The sequence below is a fragment of the Aquarana catesbeiana genome, linkage group LG01 (genome assembly GCF_042186555.1).
Source record: "Aquarana catesbeiana isolate 2022-GZ linkage group LG01, ASM4218655v1, whole genome shotgun sequence".
Lineage (NCBI taxonomy): Eukaryota > Metazoa > Chordata > Amphibia > Anura > Ranidae > Aquarana > Aquarana catesbeiana.
Window position 1 is genome coordinate 967,522,789 of NC_133324.1, and position 18,027 is coordinate 967,540,815.

The window sequence follows — 18,027 nt, forward strand, 5'->3', positions numbered from 1 at the left end:
ATGTGGTATCCCCGTACTCAGGAGAAGCAGCTAAATGTATTTTGGGGTGCAATTCCACATATGCCCATGGCCTGTGTGAGCAATATATCATTTAGTGACAACTTTTTGTAATTTTTTTTTTGTCATTGTTCAATCACTTGGGACAAAAAAAATGAATATTCAATGGGCTCAACATGCCTCTCAGCAATTTCCTCGGGGTGTCTACTTTCCAAAATGGGGTCATTTGTGGGGGTTTTGTACTGCCCTGCCATTTTAGCACCTCAAGAAACGACATAGGCAGTCATAAATTAAAGGCTGTGTAAATTCCAGAAAATGTACCCTAGTTTGTAGACGCTATAACTTTTGCGCAAACCAATAAATATACACTTATTGACATTTTTTTTACCAAAGACATGTGGCCGAATACATTTTGGCCTAAATGTATGACTAAAATTGAGTTTATTGGATTTTTTTTAGAACAAAAAGTAGAAAATATCATTTTTTTTCAAAATTTTCGGTCTTTTTCCGTGTATAGCGCAAAAAATAAAAACGGCAGAGGTGATCAAATACTATCAAAAGAAAGCTCTATTTGTGGGAAGAAAAGGACGCAAATTTCGTTTGGGTACAGCATTGCATGACCGCGCAATTAGCAGTTAAAGCGACGCAGTGCCAAATTGGAAAAAGTGCTCTGGTCAGGAAGGGGGTAAAACCTTCCAGGGCTGAAGTGGTTAAATAAATAATAATATAATAGATGAGCATCTTAATGAGACACAATGTACAGGGATAGGGACAAGTGTAGACACGCAGCCACACTCACTTAGGTTGAACTGGATGGACTGGTGTCTTTATTCAACCTTACTAACTTACTAACTATGTAACTATGTAACTATAACATGTAGATAAGATATGACTGAGAGGCATTGTGAAGAGAATAAAAGACCAGGCATTTTGTTTCTCTTTCTTTTGAACGCAGCAGACAGTTTCTAGTTAATCCACAGAAGGTAAAGAGATTAATTTTGCCAGGAGTGTATATGGCCTATGGGTTTTATCACACACACAGCTTTAGGTAAATGTTCATGTATTTATTTAATTTTTACCTATATATTTGTGTCTGTACGGTTTTTTTTTAATTTATTTATTACATTTGTACCTAATTATTTATGTATAAAATTTATTTTTTTATTTAGTTTTTTACCTATTTATTTATGTAGAAAAAACAAAGAGGGATTGCTGCACAAATAGAATATTTATTCAAAACATTTAAAAAAATTATATTCTTTCCATATTATGCAAGGTAACAGTTTCGGGCTAAGACAACAATGCCCTTCTTCAAACCAAAAGCATAAATGACATCAAGAAATAAATTCACTGCAAATATTCACAACAATCATCTGGAACCGATTAATTAATGTAGCATTCACTAAGTGGTCATGATTATAGAAATTAGCATAGGAAAAGACACCTGTTATCAAAAAAAGAACGGATAAAAAGAGGAAGAAATACAGATATTATATATGTGCAGTAATAAGACTGAGATTCCTTTCCTTGATACATTTAAGCATTAGCCATGGACAAATTGTCAGTGATTTTATATAGAAAACCCACTGATCGAAAAACAACTACTACATTATTCTAGTTTTCACCCCCCTGGGGTATTTAAGTCTATCCCTCGTAGACAAATGACACGTATATCGAGGATTGTAGGTGACACAGAGACTCGTGAGATAAGATTGGATGAGATGGAGTGTAGACTCCGACAGCGGGGCTATCCTAGAGAGGTTGTTAAAAGAGAATGACTTGATTTGCAGTGTATAAAAGTAAAGACTGTGGGTCGCAGAATACCCATCATTTCCCATTTTCATCCTTTTTCTTTACCTTGCTTAATATAGAAAGCATGTAATGTTTTATTTATTTTTTTTAATAAATATTCTATTTGTGCAGCAATCCCTCTTATTTTTTTCTATACATGACCCGGGAAGGCCTGATTGCTTTTGTACATGCTCTTGCCATGATGCACCTCACCCTCCTTAGTATTTGTATTTATTACATTTTTACCTATTTATTTATGTATGTATGAATTTATTTAGTTTTTACCTATTTATGTCTGTACAAATTTTTTTATGTATTACATTTTTATCTATTTATGTATAAATGTATTTATTTATAAATATGCGCGGCGCTTCTTGTTTCACGATCCGAGTGACGGACCAGCCCCTGCCTCATTCTTCAGCAGAGCTGCCATCCGTTGTATTTTATAAGGCATGTAAGTGCTTTAAAAAAAAAGACAATATTACACTATATTGCCCTCTCAGTGGCTCGTATATGGGGGAGCCAATCTTTACAGATATAAGGATAAGGCACTTTAAAGTGTAACATCTTGAGGAATACCATCTATTGATTGAAGTTTGATCGATATGTAAATGGTTGTTTGGAGTGAGATTTGGCTTGAAGGACCCTGTTTAACCGAGGAAGTCTCCCCTACATTACATGCCTTTGTGGCCAGAGATATCTGGTGAGTAGGGATGAGCTTCGAGTTCGACTCGAACATTGGCTGTTCGCAAGTTCGCCGAACAGCGAACAATTTGGGGTGTTCGCGGCAAATTCGAATGCCACAGAACACCCTTTAAAAGTCTATGGGAGAAATAAAAAGTGCTAATTTTAAAGGCTTATATGCAAGTTATTGTCATAAAAAGTGTTTGGGGACCCGGGTCCTGCCCCAGGGGACATGTATCAATGCAAAAAAAAGTTTTAAAAACGGCCGTTTTTTCAGGAGCAGTGATTTTAATAATGCTTAAAGTCAAACAATAAAAGTGTAATATCCCTTTAAATTTCGTACCTGGGGGGTGTCTATAGTATGCCTGTAAAGGGGCGCATGTTTCCCGTGTTTAGAACAGTCTGACAGCAAAATGACATTTCGAAGGAAAAAACCCATTTAAAACTATTGCATTGCCGACAATACACATAGAAGTTCATTGATAAAAACGGCATGGGAATTCCCCACAGGGAAACCCCGAACCAAAATTAAAAAAAAAAAATGACGTTGGAGTCCCCCTAAATTCCATACCAGGCCCTTCAGGTCTTGTATGGATATTAAGGGGAACCCCGGCCAAAATTTAAAAAAAAATGACGTGGGGTTCCCCCTAAATTCCATACCAGACCCTTCAGGTCTGGTATGGATTTTAAGGGGAACCCCGCGCCAAAAAAAAAAACAAAACGGCGTGGGGTCCCCCCAAAAATCCATACCAGACCCTTATCCGAGCACGCAACCTGGCAGGCCACAGGAAAAGAGGTGGGGACGAGAGTGCGGCCCCCCCTCCTGAACTGGGCCACATGCCCTCAACATTTGGAGAGTGCTTTGGGGTAGCCCCCCAAAACACCTTGTCCCCATGTTGATGAGGACAAGGGCCTCATCCCCACAACCCTGGCCGGTGGTTGTGGGGGTCTGCGGGCGGGGGGCTTATCGGAAACCGGAAGCCCCCTTTAACAAGGGGACCCCCAGATCCCGGCCCCCCCCCCTGTGTGAAATGGTAAGGGGGCACTTACCCCTACCATTTCACTAAAAAACTGTCAAAAATGTTAAAAATGACAAGAGACAGTTTTTGACAATTCCTTTATTTAAATGCTTCTTCTTTCTTCCTTCATCTTCTTCTGGCTCTTCTGGTTCTTCCTCCGGCGTTCTCGTCCAGCATCTCCTCCGCGGCGTCTTCTATCTTCTTCTCCTAGGGCCGCTCCGCACCCATGGCATGGGGGGAGGCTCCCGCTCTTCTCTTCATCTTCTTCTTCATCCTCTTCTCTTCTTCCTTCTTCTCTTCTTCTCTTCTTCATTTTCTTCTCCGGGCCGCTCCGCACCCATGCTGGCATGGAGGGAGGCTCCCGCTGTGTGACGGCGTCTCCTCGACTGATGGTTCTTAAATAATGGGGGGCGGGGCCACCCGGTGACCCCGCCCCCTCTGACGCACGGGACATGACGGGACTTCCCTGTGGCATTCCCCGTGAGGTCACAGGGAAGTCCCGTCAAGTCACCGTGCATCAGAGGGGGGTGGGGTCACCGGGTGGCCCCGCCCCCCCCCCGTTATTTAAGAACCGTCAGACAAGGAGACGCCGTCACACAGCGGGAGCCTCCCTCCATGCCAGCATGGGTGCGGAGCGGCCCGGAGAAGAAAACGAAGAAGAGAAGAAGAGAAGAAAAGAAGAAAAGAAGAAGAGAAGAGCGGGAGCCTCCCCCCATGCCATGGGTGCGGAGCGGCCCGAGGAGAAGCAGATAGAAGACGCCGTGGAGGAGATGCTGGACGAGAACGCCGGAGGAAGAACCAGAAGAGCCAGAAGAACCAGAAGAAGAAGAAGATGAAGGAAGATAGAAGAAAGAAGAAGCATTTAAATAAAGGAATTGTCAAAAACTGTCTCTTGTAATTTTTAACATTTTTGACAGTTGTTTAGTGAAATAGTAGGGGTAAGTACCCCCTTACCATGTCACACAGGGGGGGGGCCGGGATCTGGGGGTCCCCTTGTTAAAGGGGGCTTCCAGATTCCGATAAGCCCCCCGCCCGCAGACCCCCGCCACCACCGGCCAGGGTTGTGGGGATGAGGCCCTTGTCCTCATCAACATGGGGATGAGGTGTTTTGGGGGGCTACCCCAAAGCACCCTCCCAATGTTGAGGGCATGTGGCCTGGTACAGTTCAGGAGGGGGGGGCGCACTCTCGTCCCCCCCTCTTTTCCTGCGGCCTGCCAGGTTGCGTGCTCGGATAAGGGTCTGGTATGGACTTTTGGGGGGACCCCACGCCATTTTTTTTTTTTGGCGCGGGGTTCCCCTTAAAATCCATACCAGACCTGAAGGGTCTGGTATGGAATTTAGGGGGAACCCCACGTCATTTTTTTTTTACATTTTGGCCGGGGTTCCCCTTAATATCCATACCAGACCTGAAGGGCCTGGTATGGAATTTAGGGGGACTCCCACCTCATTTTTTTTTTATTTTGGTTCGGGGTTCCCCTGTGGGGAATTCCCATGCCGTTTTTATCAATGAATTTCTATGTGTATTGTCGGCAATGCAATAGCCGCGGGTAGTTTTAAATGGGTTTTTTCCTTCGAAATGTCATTTTACTGTCAGACTGTTCTAAACACGGGAAACATGCGCCCCTTTACAGGCATACTATAGACACCCCCCAGGTACGAAATTTAAAGGGATATTACGCTTTTATTGTTTGACTGTAAGCATTATTAAAATCACTGCTCCTGAAAAAACGTCCGTTTTTAAAACTTTTTTTTTGCATTGATCCATGTCCCCTGGGGCAGGACCCAGGTTCCCAAACACTTTTTATGACAATAACTTGCATATAAGCCTTTAAAATTAGCACTTTTGATTATTCATGTTCGTGTCCCATAGACTTTAACGGTGTTCGCGTGTTCGAACGAACTTTTTTCCTGTTCGCATGTTCTGGTGCGAACCGAACAGGGGGGTGTTCGGCTCATCCCTGCTGGTGAGCAGATTTATGTGTCACTTTGTGTGAAGCACTGTTTACAAGAAATAAGCACATTGCACTTTTGGAAGGCACGGTGTTGGAGTTACAGTGTACACAGAAGAATTATACCATCATAAAAATATTTTTTCTTTATTATATATATGTTGGACTGATTTTGCACTATTTTCATGGTTTTTGTGTTGTTATTAATTTTATACCCACGTTGGTTTGGGTGATGTTATTCTTATATGGTTTTGTGCCCAATTTTTTCACTATTTATGCTTTATTCGTTTTCACTAATTTTTTGGTGCAGCATTACATTATTGTTTGTATTATTATTGGCGTTGTTGCTCATTTTATATTTTCACGATAGTCTTTCCATGTCTCAGTCATATTCATCCACTTTTATAGTATACCCTACCAAAGATCAATGGCTATAATTTATCTAGCATTAGTCTGATACCGTATCTACAGATGCCATCCAGCCCCCCAAACCTTGTCAAATTTGGTCAGCGCCCCCCTGCTCAAATAAGTAGCTTTATAAAATCATACTGCCTTATTAACCAATGCTTTCCAGGGTTCCAAGGTTGGGGCTGAGGAGCTTTTTCCATGAAAGAATAATCCGTTTTTTAGCATAGAACAGTAGTAAGGTAAGAAGAGTTCTAATAGCCCTGGTGGTAGCTAGGGGCTCCACCAGATGCAGTAAGCACACTTCAACCATCATGGGAATTGCAATAGAAGTAACCGACCTCATGCAGCATGCTACAGCATGCCAATATGGGTTGACTTGTGGACAATCCAAAAAGATATGCATAAATTTCGCTATTGGCGTGGAGCACCTCCAGCATGAGGATTGTTGATTCCCAAACATTCTAACAAGTCTGGCTGGGGTCAGGTAGATCCTGTGCAAGAATTTATAATGAATTAGTCTATCCCTAGTAGAGACCAAGGTCTGAAATGCAATTCCCCATACATCGTCCCAGTCATCTCTGTCTAGCCCCGAGGTTGCGGCCTCCCAGGCCTGTCTGCAAGGTTGCAACAATTTGGTTGTTTCCTGGAAAAGGTCTTTATATAAACTGGAAACCGGTTTAGATAATGAATCACTGCGGGTCAGTAGTTCTAAGTCGCTGGGCTCAAGGTCAAGAGGTTCTCTTCAAAACTGGGATTGAAAAGCATGCTTTAGTTGAATGTATCTAAAAAAATGCGTGTTAGGTAAATCATATCGTGATTTCAAAGCATCGAATGTCATTAGGGTGCCATTTCCTATAATGTGGTGTAGAGTCTTAATTCTGAATTTAGTCCATATTATCGGGTCCTGGTAATTAAAGAAGTGTGGTAAATTGGGGTTCCTCCACAGGGGGGAGATTTGGGGAAAACTTGCCCTGACTAGATGGCTGGAGTCCCTGAGTCGCTGACCATGCCCTGATCACTGAGCGCATAGAGGGCGTCAGCGGGTAAGGGGCATGTAGACCCCTATAGACCAGGTGCGATAGCACTTCATATGAACCCACGCACCACTGCAGCATCATCTGGAGAAGTAGTCAACCAACGGTGTGCTACCGTTAATTGGCCAGCTAGAAAATATTTGTGGAAGTTTGGTACCGCTAAGCCTCCCTCCCCTCATGGCTGTTGTAGGATGGCTAATTTAAGATGGGGGATTCCTCCCTGCCACAGAAATGAGGAGATCATACTGTCTATTGACTTAAAGATTGATCGTGGTATGCACAATGGAGATTTTCTAAGGGTATTTTTCTAAGGGTATAGAGTAGTGAGGGTAAAATCTTCATTTTGATTAGGTTTATCTTCCCAATAAGAGACAAGGGGAGGTTTTTCCATGAATGCAATTTCTTAGAAATAATGGCCAGTAATGGGGACACGTTGAGGCTAATGAACTCCGTCACCGAGTTCGTAATTTGAAGTCCTAGGTATTTAATTTGCGTTGTAATGAACATTGCGTTTCGTCATCAAAAGGACGTTCTCAATGGGGACGAGAACGTCCTTTTGATGATGAAACGCGTCTGGGTACGCACGCAGCGACGCTACCACGTGACCAGGAAGTAGGACGAGCTTCGCTTCCATGTTTTTATGCCGGCCGGCGATTTATACTCTATGCGATACAAGTTCTTTTATTCTGTAAGTGCATTACTTTACTCATTAAATCTGGTTTTAAACATACTTCACCATGGAAAGTTTATCATTTATATTCTGGGTTGTATACTGATGGTATGGACTTCGGGCTAATGTCGACGAATCAAAGTGTTCCTTGTCAACTACTGATCAGCTCCTAGTTTGACATAGAGCCTGCTTATCACCGTGAGTCGGTAAGCACAATCTACAGCCACGGTGGTGGGGTTTTTTCACTTCCCTCCCCTTCCTTTTTGGTTTGTTCCTGTGTGCTCACCAGGGTGTTTGGTATGTCTGTTTGTCCATGCTAAGCATCTGATATACTACACTATGGCCAGTTTTTTTCTGTTTGCTTCTTCTCCTGCATCCATTGAGGGGACTTTAATTTGAAAACGGACGGTGATGACTGGTTTATTATCCCAAAGGCCCTGGCAGGGTTTAATGCCATCCGCTCGTTATCATTGAAGTTCTGGTAAGGGCAATCATAGCTCATTTTGGATCGTTACTTACAATTAAGCTGAACATCCTATCTTTGAAGATTTGGACTTTTTCTGTGTTTATTATTGCTTCTCATAATTTTACCAATATTTGCTGGTGGTAGGCAACACCTCCATCTTACCTATTATTTTTATTTTTTGTTTAGCGCAGTTTATAATTTTTCTTTATTCCACAAAAAAATTTTAAGCTTACTCATTAAATAGGGCAATGAATTGAATAATGACAGGAGGCATCCTGTAGACTGAGGAGGCCAGTGGGAAGGGATCCGGGTACAGAGAGCCACAGAGCATCACATCACAACATTTGAACAGCATATATCTTACTAGGCAATTAACAAACCCATGGTCTGGAGCCTGTGAGGCAAGCCACAGAGGAAAAAAGAAAAAAAAATAGTTTTCCCCAACACACACATTTCACACACCAAAAGGCACAGGAAAAAATCCCTGAGCATGCCCAGACCAACCCAAATGCAGCTAGCACAAAATAAGCCAGCCCCCTGTCCAAAATTAAGCGCATCATCCAGCATATCCTTATTTAAGGTTAAGAAAAAAGAAGGTGGAAAAAAGTACTGGACTGTATCAAAAACGCACCAAAAACGTATCATAAACGCACTGGAACGCATCAAAAATGCACATGCAGAAAAGCATCTGGACTGCGTTTCTATGGAGTGAACTAGCCTGTAAAGTGGTGCATCTGTAGCATGTATCCAAAATGCTGCTTCAAAGATATACAGCTTTAGAGAAAATGTACAAATCGACATTGCAGCTCAAGATTTTAACACAAAACCAAAAATAGCCTGCCCCTCCAATACATACAAGGCCATTTGGGTCTGTAAAGGCTTAAAATGAGAACCCCCATGTGAAAAATACCCCCCCAAACTAATATTGTGCCCCTCCCACATACTAACAAACCCCTAGCCAAACACACAGCAAGCCAGCCCATGAAAGGGGGGTGTATGCTTGGGGGCAGGAGGGGCTTGGGCACCCCAAAAGTCAACCACCTTGTTCCCATATTCAGGGGGACAAGGACCTCTTCCACACAACCCTAGGCTGGGGTTGTGGGGTGCTGCAGACAGGGAGCTTTACGGAATGTGGAAAGCACCTTTAAACTAGTGGGTACAAGGTGCTTTGTGGTTGGTATTGGGCTGAGCCTAACATGCCCCAAAGGCAGCCAGCTATGTTGAGTGTATGTGGCCTTGTATGGTTCAGGAGGGGGTTGGGCGATCTCGCCCCTTTCCTAGCTGGCCCTGTTGTATGCTCTGAAAAAAGATGTGGTTTGGATTGGTGAAGGCAGCTCACAGCCTTTTGAGAATAGAGTGGAGTGTGGAGCTCCCCTTTAAAAACAAAAGTTACCCCATGAAAATCCAAGGGGTTAGAGGGGGGAGACAAGAGCATTGGAGAATGGAGTGTGGAATTCCCCTTTAAAAGCAAAAGCTAACCCAAGGAGCTCATATACATTAGAGGGGGAAGGGTAAATGCCCTTTTAGGAGGAGATAGAGGAGCGAGAGTCTTTTTACATAACATAAGGCATTCTTATAGTCACTCATGATTAATTAATGAACTTCAACCCCACCCTTATAACAGTATAAATTTGAGCATCCTTAAGGGGTGAGCACATTGCTCGGGGAGCACATTGCAATGGCTTCTATCCTTAAGGCTTCTATCTCTAAGTGATTCTTTCTACAAGTGATATGCACTTCAATCTCTGCACTTCAGCGATTGCACGAAGCAAACAAATACAGCAATCTGCACTGGCAATCTCTGCACTTCAGCGATTGCACGAAGCAAAAAAATACAGCAATCTGCACTGGAAAGCACCTAACAGACTGCAGGTGACCCTGTCTCTCTCTAATAAGCTCTCCTTCCGCTCTGTAACATGCACTCTCTACCACTGCTTCTGACACTCCTGTCCTCTCTCCTCAAACTCTCTTACCGTCACCCCCCCTCTCCACCCGCCTGCTTATACATATCACCCTGCCTTCTGTCTTCTCCCTACTACTGCTCCTACCAACTCTTGCTCATTCTACATCCATATACTGATAAAACCTCCAGTACTCTGAGACATGCCCCTTCACATAAATCACAGTCCCACATTACCTCCCTCGCCCTCCTGCTTCTCCTAATCTCTGGTGACATATCCCCAAACCCTGGGCCACCATCATCTGTCTTTGCCCAACGCTTTCATCCCCCTACACCCTCTGGCAGGAGCCGCAACCCACGGAACTTGGTCTCTATTCCTCTTTCCAAAACCAGCCCCCCCTTCCCCTATGCCCTGTGGAATGCACGTTCTGTCTGCAACAAACTCACCGCCCTTCACGACCTCTTTATCACAAATTCCTTTAACCTACTTGCCATTACTGAAACCTGGCTTCATGAATCAGATACCATTTCTCCTGCTTCCCTCTCCCATGGGGGCCTTCTCTGGACTCACTCCCCCAGACCAAGTGGACGGAAGGGAGGTGGAGTGGGAATCCTTCTAGCCCCATGTAGCACCTATCAGGTACTTCACCCACCTCCCTCTCTGACACTCTCCTCTTTTGAGGCACATTGCATTCGTCTTTTCTCTCCTATTTCTCTAAGAATTGCTGTCATCTACCGGCCCCCTGGACCAGTATCAGCCTTTCTTGACGACTTCTCTGCCTGGCTACCCTACTTTCTCTCTTCTGAAATCCCCACAATTATTCTTGGGGACTTCAACATTCCTGTTAACACTAACACTACTATTACTTCGAAACTTCTCAGTCTAACCTCATCGCTTGACCTGAAGCAATGGATACAGGCTCCTACCCACTCCAACAGCAACATCCTTGACCTTGTCTTCTCCTATCTGTGCACTCCGTGCAACCTTTCCAACAATCCACTCCCACTCTCTGATCACCACCTTATTAGTTTTGCTCTCTCCCTGTCTTCCACCTCTTCTCCCTCCAACTGCCTAACAGTTACACGTAGAAACCTTCGCCACCTCCACCCTTCTCTTCTCTACTCTGCTACTGATCACCTCTATGACAAAATCTCACCTCTGTCCTGCCCCAACCTAGCTACTTTCATCTACAACAGCTCACTGTCTTCCTCCCTAGACAAGCTTGTACCCCTCACTACACGCAGAATTAGGCCCCAACCGCTACAACCCTGGCAAACAGATGACACCAGAAGTATCAGAAAACGTAGCCGCACTCCTGAGCGCCTGTGGCATAAGACTAAGACCCAGGAAGACTTCACACAATATAAATCTTCCCTCCTAAAATACTACTCCTGCCTTCACACTGCCGAACAGACCTACTTTATCACACTCATTAACACCTTCTCATCCAGTCCACGTCAACTCTTCTCTACCTTCAACACTCTACTCTGTCCTCCACTGCCTCCACCTACCAACTCACTCACTGCCCAGGAGATTGCCAATCACTTCAAAACTAAGATTGATACAATTCATGAGCAGATCACCAATGCGCAAAAACCTCCCCCATGCAACATCCCATGTCCACAGACACAATCATTACTTCCCTCATTCAACCTTGCTACTATTACTGAGGTTGCTAAACTTTTATCTAGCACTCATCTAACCACCTGCCCCCTGGATCCTGTTCCCTCGCAAATCCTACGCTCACCCTCTGACTCGATTCTACACTCTCTAACTCACATTTTCAACCTCTCCCTCTCTTGTGGCATCTTCTCAAACTCTCTAAAACATGCGCTAGTCACCCCCATACTAAAAAAGCCCTCACTGGACCCCACCAATCTCAACAACTTACGTCCCATCTCCTTACTCACCTTCTCCTCCAAACTCCTTGAAAGACTGGGCTACAACCGACTAAGCGACCATCTGACCATGAATAAACTTCTTGATCCCCTTCAGTTCAGTTTTCGCCCTCAACACTCCACGGAAACTGCTCTCCTTAAACTCTCTAATGACCTACTAATGGCTAAAGCCAATGGACACTATTCTGTACTACTTCTCCTGGATATCTCTGCTGCCTTTGACACAGTGGACCACCCCCTCCTCCTCAAAAAACTCCACTCCTTTGGTCTCCGTGACTGTGCTCTTCGCTGGTTCTCATCCTACCTATCACACCGCTCCTTCAGTGTCACTTACAACTCTACTTCCTCCTCTCCTCTTCCTTTCTCCCCCCAACGTTCTGTTCTTGGACCTCTCCTTTTCTCAATCTACACCACCTCCCTGGGTCAGTTGATTGCCTCCCACGGCTTTAAATATCATCTCTACGCTGATGACACCCAAATCTATCTCTCCACCCCCCAGCTCTCAATCTGTCTCCTCACGCATCACCAACTTACTAGCAGACATATCAGCCTGGATGTCACATCACTTCCTCAAACTCAACCTATCCAAAACTGAGCTCATGATATTTCTTCCCTCAGGTGCCACTTCCTCTGATTTCCCTGTCAATATCAACGGCTCAACTATCAACCCATCTCCCCACGCCAAGGTCCTAAGTGTAATCCTGGACTCTGAACTAACCTTTCAACCCCACATTCTATCACTATCCAAAGCTTGCCGCCTCAATCTCTACAACATCTCCAAGATACGCCCCTTCCTAACCAATGTCACCACAAAACTTCTAATCCACTCCCTGGTCATCTCCCGCCTCGACTACTGCAACTCCCTCCTCATTGGCTTACCTCTAAACAGGCTATCCCCACTTCAGTCTGTCATGAACGCTGCTGCCAGGCTCATCCACCTCACAAACTGCTCAGCGTCTGCTACACCCCTCTGCCAATCCCTCCATTGGCTGCCACTCAGTCACCAAATTAAATTCAAGATACTAACTATAACTTACAAAGCCATCCACAACCTGGCCCCCAGCTACATCTCTATACTAGTCACAAAATACCAACCTAATCGTTCTCTTCGCTCCTCCCAAGACCTCCTGCTCTCAAACTCCCTTGTCACCTCATCCCATGCTCGCCTTCAGGACTTCTCCAGAGCCTCCCCCATCCTCTGGAATGCTCTACCTCAATCCGTCCGATTTTCTCCTACTTTATCCACTTTCAGACGATCCCTGAAAACTCATCTCTTCAGAGAAGCCTATCTGGCCCCCACCTAACAACTGTACATTTATCTTCTCAATCAGCACATCCCCCACAGTTATTACCTCTTGTATCTCTTGACCTTCCCTCTTAGATTGTAAGCTCTAAGGAGCAGGGCCCTCTTATTCCTACTGTATCAAAGTGTATTGTATTTGTACTGTCTACCCTCAAGTTGTAAAGCGCTACGTAAACTGTTGGTGCTATATAAATACTGTATAATAATAATAATAATAATAATAATAACTTTAACAAGGTACATGTCACATGTTGGCAACGTAACATGCAAACATGACCTGTGTGCAGATATCCTTAAAAAAATACATAAAGGTGAACCAGCGTAAAAAAAAAATTGTCAATTGTTGCGTGTGAAAAGAGAAAAAAGGGAATACAGTGCTGTGTAGAATAAAGATGTAATTAGCAGCCAACACAGCTATAGACTAAAAGCCATTTGTGTAAGTGTAAAAAAGTGTAGCGCTATTATACCATACATAAATATTAAGTTTAACCATGAAAGGTAATAAAGTGCTGAAAAATACCCTATTATACAAAAGGGTACATATAAAGGTACATAAAAGGTCTACCTTAGTGAAAAAAGTGACTCATGCTAAATAAGTGACTCATGCTAAATAAGTGACTCATGCTAAACAAACAACATGATATGTAAAAAATCCGTGAATGACCTACTATAAAATTATCGTGAATAGAATCAATAAGAAGTGACTGAATATATAAATGAAGTGATCATACCACAATAAATAACAATTATAATATAAGTAAAGTGCCAATAGTGAAAGAAATCAATGCTTAAACATAAAATTATTATGTGAAAGACAAAGCTGGCAAGTATGTTTTTAGGTTGGCAAGTACGTATAAATTTAACAAGTCCAAGGATGATCCAAAACACCTTGGGCAGATATTCGCACAATGTTGATACTCCAAAGAAACTTTGATAACAAATGGGCCACCACCAGTGAACAAAAGGAGGCTTACCAGATATCGATGACCAGGAGAGGCTTACGCCCCCCAAGTCCATGGGCGGCACAGTGGTGTAGTGGGTAGCACTTTCGCCTAGCAGTAAGAAGGGTCGCTGGTTCGAATCCCAACCACGACACTACCTGCCTGGAGTTTGCATGTTCTCCCTGTGCCTGCGTGGGTTTCCTCCGGGTACTCCGGTTTCCTCCCACACTCCAAAGACATGCTGGTAGGTTAAATGGATCCTGTCTAAATTGTCTCTAATATGTATGAATGTGAGTTAGGGACCTTAGATTGTAAGCTCCTTGAGGGTGGGGACTGATGTGAATGTACAATGTATATGTAAAGCGCTGCGTAAATTGACGGCGCTATATAAGTACCTGAAATAAATAATAAAATAAATAAGTCATACAGGCTTGTAAGTCAGCTGACTTGATGGATACACCGGGCTGAACTGGCACGACAGATCCTGGATCTAACCAACAACTTGGCACAGATGTTTTCAGGCATCAACTTAGAGATAGTATTCCAATAGGAGCCAGAGGCTCGGTGTTCATAAACCATGCAGAGATAGATAAAAAATTTGCATAGCGTGATACCATTTAAATAGGGTTTATTAAAAGAAAAAAATGTAAACTCACATGTTAGAGGACCATCAAATAGGCTTAATATAAATACAGGAACAAGAGTGGTATATATGTGGGTCTACTGACGCTTTTCAACTAAAAAGCTGTCACCTGGGGTGCGGACCCTTCAAACATTACCGCTTATAAATCCCTAATGACCCCATGTGTAAAAATGCATAAAACCAGAAGTAACTGTTAATTGCGTCACTTCCGGTCGTTAGAAGTGTCGATCAAAATTACGTGTCTTTAAACCATATACACCTAATAGAAATGGTTATAATCAATAGATACATATATATGTGTGGGAGGCAATAGGCCACACATATGCTCCCCAACATAAAAGGAAAAAAGGGGTTGGGAATCATAAAAAAGCAGATCCAAGCCTCGTTATGAAGCACAGTCATGACGTCACCGCGTCAGTTCACTGTAGCGTTGTTGCCAGGAGAAGAAACCAAGCCTCATTATAGAACTAGTCAGATGACATGGCCATTCGCGACGTCATTACGTCAAGAACATTGCGGCGTGAGATACAAAAGCTGGACCAAGCCTCAACATGGGTAGCAACATATGACGGGACCATTCTTGATCAGATGACGCGGCCGCTCACGACGCCATCGCATCACAAACATCACAGCATAAACATCCAAATGCTGAACTAGGCCTTGACATGAGTGATATTCCATGACGAGACCGTTCAGCCAACTGCATTTGCATGGCTTGACATTTACTAAGATTTGGGCCGCGCAGTGAACAAACGCATTTGAATGAGCGCAAGAGCTGCTTGCGCACGTGCACTGCTTAAATTGATCTCACACAGTTCTAAACATACTTGCAGGCACAGCAGGATTGCTCAGAAAAAGTTACTTTCTCATTCTATTTTGGGCATATTTGTTACTTGGGCAGTTGTTGCTATACTTCCTCACATCACCCCACATCACCCCATAATATTGGCACCTCCATCTTCTGTTAATATTGCATTGAAAATGTCATGCGCCATGTCCATAGTGGCACACATATTTTCATTCTCCCGAGATCGCTATAGTAAATAGGGATTAGCGCTCTGTTATCGGCGCAAACGTTTCGTAAATGTGAAATTGCATTTTGCGCCTCGGCGTGCGCCTCTACTGATGGCACAAACGTTTCGTAAATCAGCCCATGTGCATTTTGTCATTGCAGACTAGTCAAGGTGGTTTTGGTCTTGAAGCTGAGATCTCTGGAATGCTGGAGGTGGAGGTCTTCATTTGAGTGCTTGTGTTGAGCGCCTTGGCTCTTTTGGGAATTCTGTCATCTGTGGTCTTGGTACTGAGGATGGAGGGGCAATGGGGTTGCATGCTATCTTGGCTGCCTTCTGCAGGAACTCTGTGAAACAAGCAAATTTTGGGTATTCTTGAGACTTGTCCAATTCGTCCACAACGATGCAACGTTTCTTGAGAAGCTTGTGGTTTTCTTCACAATCATTTAGAATAGCTAGGCCTTTAACATGAGGAATGGCCTCCACACAACCTTGAAGGAAATCTGCAAACTCTCTTAATGCTACAGGGTCATTTGCTGATATCTTTGGCCATTTAGTCAGCCTTTCTCTGAAAGCTCTTTGCACTATAAATGGACCTCCATACCTGTCCTGTAGGATACCCCAGGCACCTAGATAAGCGTCTTCTGAATTTCAATAGAAGAAATCTTACACTGCCTTATGAGCTTCACCACCAAGATACCTCTTAACGTGCAGCATTTTTTCGCACACAGGGATTGGTTTTTGATCAATCAGCGCCATAACGGATATCTTCCAATCTATGAACTTTAAAGCATCACCTGTAAATACAGTTGGTTCAGGTATAGGGAGATGGTTGGAGATGAGCAGACTTGCAAGTCCTGGAATTACACTACCTTCTTCTTGTGGTCTTGACACCTCAAGTGATGTATTTGAAGGTTGAAATGGCACAGCTTTCGGATTCAATGAGGTTTGTGGTTCATTTTTTTTGTAAAGGTTTTGCACTTGTGGTCTGTCTCCTGTTCACAATATTCAAAACTATCATAGACGTTGTAAGCTTTCACTCTTGCTGCAGCTACCTTGACTTCATTTTCTGCTCGTAGCTGTGGCAGTCTTGTCTTTTCCTTCCTTAAGTTTAATTTCTGGCTCCATTTTGCTCAGCTTAGCTTGTTGCTCACGCATCTGTTGCATCACTTTTGCCTGTTCTTTCTTGGCTGCAAGGTCGGCTTTTGCGTCTCCGCGTTTTCTAGAAGATCTGGAAGTGGCTCTTGAGTTTGAGCTAGAGTCTGGTAATGAGGACAGTTTCTGTTTCTGTGTTTCCAAAGACTGACTCGTGCTCTTCTTTATTAAGTACCATCCTCACTCTTTCCTTCTCAAGTTGATCATTAAAGATTTCCTCTACATTCTCTAGCCGTTTGCTGGTGAGCTTGCAGATTTCAGCTGTTAACGTGGTGCATGCATCCATTCTTTCAACAACGTATGAGGTAGTGGAATGATTACGGCAAATGGACTCATACTGTTGGTGTACTAATGCTTCTTTGGCTTTAATCTCCTTCATTCTTGCATCAATGTCTTCGGCTAGGCAGAAGTTCTTTAACTTTGTCCTAATTTCTTTTGCTAGCTCCTTCCAAGAGTTGTATGCCTTGTTGAATGCTATTTCATTTTTCCTAACTGTTTCTTTGTGCATTTCTTGGCCCTTTTCTGTTAAGCTTCGCTCTCTGGAGCTGGGCCGCACCTGTTGTGACTCGGTGGGTTTGTCTGTTTCTTTAGTAGGTGACAACATTTTGTTTTAGTGTGCCTTTGCCTTTCAAGTGTGTGTGTCTGAAACCTAATTTGAATGATAGTTGGCCCAAACTTGCTACCAAGGGGCTACAAAAGAAAATAGGCATTTAAACTTGTAACTTACAAAGATTAGCAAACAATGCATTCCATATGACAAAATGTTTTTAAACGAATATATTGCTGATATTTTTTAACCAGACAATTTACCCTTTACGCAATTAACAACAGTTTATTGGATTAGGAACTTAGTAGATAGCGTTGCTTACAATTTTACACTAGGCACTCATATCACGAATATAATAACTAATATTAATTATTTGGTTCGTATACTAATTAAGGGAGATTTCTGGACCGCATATAAAGCAGCCCGCTATATTCAAATGTCCACGTGACGCGTTTACTTTTCGGCCTATTCTCTGTTGCTAAGATGGCGTCCGCACGTGTCCTTGCGAGGTGTTGGGAAGCCTTTACTCACAGTTTGATGAAGACAGCGACGCAGCCGGTGATGACAGAGATGTGGCATTGAGTCTTCACTGCAGCGACAAGTTTTCACTG